The 5,931-nt window shown below is 51.5% G+C and overlaps 1 protein-coding gene across 4 annotated transcripts in view; it reads left to right on the forward strand.

The window, feature by feature from the left end:
* SFXN5 (sideroflexin 5) overlaps positions 1-5,931 on the forward strand; it is a 118,705-nt gene that overhangs the window by 65,919 nt on the left and 46,855 nt on the right. The window lies entirely within an intron of this gene.

The raw sequence follows: 5,931 nt of genomic DNA on the forward strand, positions 1-5,931 counted from the left end.
AGACAGAATCTCACTTGGTCACTCTTGGTAGAGTGCCATGGCGTCTTTAGCTCAGAGCAACCTCAAACTCTTGGGCTCAAGCAATCCTCTTGCCTGAGTCAGTCATGCAGCTAGGTCTGTCGGCACCGTCCAGAACACCCATCTTTTTTTTTTTTTTTTTTTTTTTTTTTGAGACAGGGCCTCACTATGACTCAGGCTGGTCTCAAACTTGTGACTTCAGGCAATCCATCCACGTCAGCCTCCCAGAGTGCTGGGATTACAGGTGTGAGCCACCATGCCTGGGCTGTAAGAAATTTTCTTGAGTGCTTCTTTAGGTGCAACAAAGTTAGACCCTCTGTTCACCTTCATACTTGGTCCCTAGGCCTATGTTTTCTGGCCAAAGCAGCACATTTTTCATCCCTGGCCTAAAGTATCCCTGTGTCCTCCAAGACGGGGCCTGGCTGGCTCTGTGGTAGAGGGTGTAACCCAGGCCCTTCTGTTCTTCTTGGGGCCTGGAGGTGGATGACAGTACCTGTGAATCCTGAACCAGATTATTGTCTCACAGCTTTCAGTGAGTGGCTTCAGGGTTGGAGGGCCCATCTCATGGACCCCGCAGGGCAGCGGTTCTCAACCTGTGGGTCGCAACCCACAGGAACTATATTAAAGGACCACGGCATTAGGAAGGTTGAGAACCACTGCTGTAGAGAATCTGAAGTGTTCAGAAGCCTGCAGATGGTGATGCTGGCAGTGGCAAGAAAAGCAGCCCAGCATCTATTCTGGGGAGGACAAGTTGTCCCTTCCTATGTGGAAGGCATCTAGTGTAATTGGTTTCCTATCAGGCAGCCCCCTGGTCCCTGTGGGGCATGGTTCTGGGGCATGTTTGATCACTGTTGCCAGCAAACAAGCCACTCAGTTGCAGCTGGAGCTAATTGGCATTTTTGCCCGTGTATAACTTTGCCACACCCAGTTGACCACTGTAATAGAGTTACAGGCTGACCCCACCAACAAGCAACAAGCTGATTGAGGTTAGAGGACAATAGACATCCATGGAGGGTCATGGGTCCATTTGGTTACCAAGTTTGTGCTACAAAGCATGCCCTCTGGTGGTTATTTTCAGTACTTCAGAGATTCCTTGACCTTTCCCAGCGCCCCCCTCCAACCCATGCAAAGGCTGAGCATTGGTTTACATTATTATCCACCACACAAGAGTCACATGCCATCCTCCTTTAAGGCATGCCCTTTTCTCCATTGTTCTCCAGGCCCATTTGATCCCCAGGGGGCCCTGAGTGAAGAGGGAGCCTCACATTGAGGCTGAAAAGTGAGGAGATCTGGGGGGGAAGCAATACTTAAGGCTCTAGGGCAGTGGTTCTCAACCTGTGGGTTGCGACCCACAGGAACTGTATTAAAGAGTCATGGCATTAGGAAGGTTGAGAAGCACTGCTCTAGGGGGATTGGCTCCAGGAAGGAACAGGAAGGTGGCCAGAGCCTTGCAAGCAGGTGTGGCTCTTTTGGTTCTATGAGCCACCACTTTAAGCAGGTTGCTACGCAGTTTTTTTTTTTTTTTTTTTTCTTTAATGAAACAAGAGTCTTGCTCCATCAGCCGGGCTGGAGTGCTATAGTATCATCATGGCTCATTATAACTTCAAACTCCTGGGTTCAAGAGATCATTCTGCCTCATCCTCCCTAGTAGCTGGGACTGCAAGCATATGCACCACCACATCTGGCTAATTTTTTAATAGAAATGGGAGGAGTGGGAGTGTAGGGAGGTCATCTCACTGTTTCCCAGACTGATCTTGAGCTCCTGGCCTTAAACAATCCTTCTGTCTGGGCCTTCCAAAGTGGCCATGGGATTTTAGAAACTTACTTTGGCTACTATAGAGAGTAGGTTGGAGGGCATAGGAGTGGAAGCAGGGGCTTGTTTAGGAGGTGGGTAGTCATCTAGGAAAGAGGTGATGTGTGCTGAGTGGTGGGCGCAGGCAGCAGTAAGAACCACAATCAAGATATCCAAAAGGTAGAACCAGGAGCAATGGTTAGATGTGGGCCAGGAGAGGCCCCTGTCCAGGAAGGTACTGAGATCTCTGGCATGAGTTGCTGAGCTGGGAATGGGTGAGGAGGGAGGGCGTGTGTGAGGAGGAGTATAATAATCTTTGTTGGGGGTATGTAAAGGTGGAGTGCCCTGAACCCATGGAAACAGAGCCATCTGCCAGGGTAGGTTGTGCAGGCTGGAGTTGCAGGGTGCGGCCCAGGTGGGAGAGGGATATAGGTATTGCTCCAGCCTCAGCCAATGTCTCCTTGCTGGCCTTGAAGAAATTAGGCTGCTGGTGGCAGGAGAGTCCTTGGTACTTAAGGATGCAGCCACCAGTCACATAGCTCATGACACTAAAGATTCTGTGTCATGGAGCTACCAGCCCATGTGCAGTCTCAGAATGCTGGCCTTCCACCTCTCCCCTGGCCCCCTATCAGCTCCAGGATAGGTGCATTTTGCTCATGGCAAAATCACTAGCCTAGTGGCCAGAGCCTGGAAACGAGTGGTCAGAGAAGGCCATGGCCTCTCTTGGGCTGTTGCTGATGCCCATAGGGCCTGGGGTCGTGCCTATCCCAGGATCCCCCATGGCTGACCATGCAAGAAATTCTTGTGCAAAATCCACACCCTGTTTGTTTTCCCCCTCTGTCAAAATGGAGCTCCTGTTTGGTTAATTTCTATTTTGTAGTTTATTTGGAGGCTGTTAAAACAGACCCTGGGGGACCCTCAGCAGTGATTGTTCCATATCTCATTATCTTTCTCAAACCCGATTATTAGCTCCGATTTTTCTGATCGCTAGCTGCTGTTCATGATGAGTTGTGTGCCATTAATGCCAGCTGGTTCCCTTAAACAGGACCCACCATGCCAGGGAAAACGAGCTGGCATTCAGAGCCACCAGCCACTTGGCTTTTTAATTTTAATGGGCTCCACCAAATGTTCCAGGCCAAAGGGCCCCTGAGGAACCAGAACAGACGGGCTCCCAACCCCCGGTCTGCAGCCCACCCCGGGTTCCTTCCAGGCTGTGGCTGTCCTAGGCACTGGGCAGTAAGACCTAGTCTAGGGGCCTGGGGAGGGGAAAGGGTAAGCAGCCACATGCCTCCTCTGTCTGTCACAGGGCCTATTACTGGTGGGTGGGTACGGTGATCTCACTGACTCCTCATAAATTCACAGCTACACACGTGCCCAGGTCTTCTCCCCACTTTGCTGGTTCCTGGCCCCTTCCTTAGGCTTGGGCATGTTGACCATGGTCTCAGAAACATACATATGTGCCTCACTAAATGTTACCCCATTCAGACTTGGAAGACCTTGGTGGGCTTTAGGGTAGAAGAGGCAAAAAAGACCTGAGACCAGGTCACTGTTTCTTCTTTTCTTTCCTCCTCCCTACCCTGGGCTTCCACCTACAGTGGGGGAGAAATGGCATAGGGTAGTGCCAATCCTAGCCAGTGGGAAGAATGGCTAGCCATGGAGAAAGCTTCCCAGGGGCTGGGGAACAAGTCTGAGTGCTCACTGCAGCCCATGACCACTGCACTCCAGCCCTGCCCACTCCCAAGAGGCTGCCAGGGGAGAGATCCCAGGCTCACTGCCCACTTCCTTGAATGTTTCCTGCTGCCCTTCCTCCATCTTCTCTAATGAGTGCATGGGGTTGTAAACCCAGACCTGACTTCCAGTTGCAAGGCAGGGATGGCTCAAGGGCCCTGTCTTCTCTGACTGGAGCTGCCTTCTCTTTTCCACTTGTGGGGGGTGGGGAGGAAGCCCCCAGGTGGGCCTTTGTCAGGGAGGTTCTTGCTATGCAGAGTGCCATTAAATTACACACAGAAAAGCATCACTCCTTGAGATGGAAGCAACTGAAAAGTGAGGAGCACAGTGTTTAATGGCAAAGCTTTGGAACGAGCAGCCCCTGGGTTCAAATACCAGCTTTACCTGCCTCAAAGCAGCTATCTGGCCTTGGGAAAAGTTACTTAACGTCTTTGAACCACCTGCTTCTTCTCTATAAAAATGATCAATGTGGCCTTTCCCAAAGCCTTAGAGTAGGGATTTCATTAAAATAATTCATATGAACATGTACCAATGTCCAGCACAGAGGAGGTGGTCTCGCCTTTTCCCAGGCCCTCTCTTCTCATCACTAACACCCTCTGAGAGTCCTCCAGCCTCCTCCCACACTTTGCTTCACTGCACTTCTTTTGGGGGTGGGAGTGGGGGCCATTTTTAAGTCATCACTGCTGGGAGCTGGGGACACCTGGGCTTGACAAGTTCCACCCATGTGGCAGGAGCATTAGGGCCTAGTGGGAAGCCACACCATGGTGGGGTTTCTAAGCTGCCACATATCTCCCTGCCTCCCAGCCTTCCCTTGAGTGAGCAGGGAGGACAAGGATTGGACTCTGAGTATCAGCCTGGAAAGAGAAATGGAGGCCAGGTGCCCAGAAACCCCGGCTGCATTTGCCAGGCAGCACTCTGGCTCTCTGGGTGCTGGGCTGCCTGGGGGCTGGCACTGCCTATCTTCCTGGTCTCACAATTACAGTCTGGGCTGAGCCATTCCTGCCATGCTGTAACTGCTGCAGACACCCAGCAGCCCTGAAGGTGTCCCAAGGCTTGGTGTCTTCCCCAGCCACCCAGAAGGTTGAGGCCAGACCAGGCCTGAGTGTACAGGGTGGCCTGCTGAGCTGCCAGGTGTGCCAGAACTGCCAAGCTGCCCCTGATCACCTCTGCTTCCCAGGAAAGATTCACAGGGCAGGGGCCAGGTCCAGTCTCAGTCTGGGAGAGGAGAGCTTTCTACATCCCTGCCCCCTGGTCTGGCCACATGCACCTTATCTTTTCTCTCTCCATCCTGTGCCCATGCTCGTTTCCCCACCATAAAGTCCATTTCCTCTGCCTAGCCTAACCCCACCTTCTCTCCCTCCAAGAACCCTCTTCCAGCCTTCACTGATCTCTCCACACAGGCATTTGTTTGTTGGTTCCTGTGTTTCTTCCTTAATTACCAGCTTACCAAGCATGTGCTATGCGCTGGTGTGTATAGCCCGGGTAGTGGTCATGCAAATGTGAAAAAGGTGTGATTCGTACTTCCCAGCCAGTGACATGTTATTATGTAGTTTCATTAAGAGGCCTACTGAGGCCTTTTATGTGCTGAGCTCATGCTCAACACTTTTCATACATTATTATAAGAGCCCAAATTGTTGTAGATATTATATCCCTTTTTATAGACAAGGAAACTGAAACTGAGAAAGGTTAAATGACTTACCTACCTAAGTCCCACTGCCCACCAGTGACAATGGAGGTAGAACTCATATGTGGGCCTGAAAAAACAGATGAGGGCCACATGGAGGAGAGAGGGACCCCAGGCCTAGGGACCAGTGCTACAGAGACCCCACAGCTAGAAGGTTCATGTAGATCTGATGACCAGTAAACTTGACTTTCAGGGTTAAATGTGGGGTATCAGGAGAGTGGGGAAGTGAGGTTATGAAGGCTGTGGTACCTTCTTACCCAGCTCAGGTTATGGGCAGAGCTAGTGGAAGTGGGCGTGAGCTGACCTGCCCTCTGGAAAGATAAAGGACTGCAGTGGGGTGTGGATGGATGGAGTGAGGAGGCCTAGGCAGGGTTTGGGGTTGGGGGTGCCTGGTCCTGGGCGGGGTGAAAGGACTGAGGGCAAGGATAGTGAATCCAGGGCATCCATCCTGCTCTGAGGTATTCTACTTGGTCCCATAGCCAGTGGGCAGGTGTATAGGTCTCCCTCTCCTGAGAGCTCCTCATCTCAGAAAGGTGGTACTGAGGGACCAGAGGTTCCTACACTTCATTTATGTGCAGAGTATGTATCCATTCCATCCCTTTCCCACTCTGGTCATGTATATGTGTGGGTCAGTGTGTGTCTATGTGTGTGAGTGTATAAGAATGTATGTGTGGGCTTGGCGCCTGTGGCTCAAGTGGCTAAGGCGCCA

The sequence above is a fragment of the Otolemur garnettii genome, unplaced genomic scaffold, assembly GCF_000181295.1.
Source record: "Otolemur garnettii isolate 467f Iridium unplaced genomic scaffold, OtoGar3 scaffold00068, whole genome shotgun sequence".
NCBI classification, from domain to species: domain Eukaryota; kingdom Metazoa; phylum Chordata; class Mammalia; order Primates; family Galagidae; genus Otolemur; species Otolemur garnettii.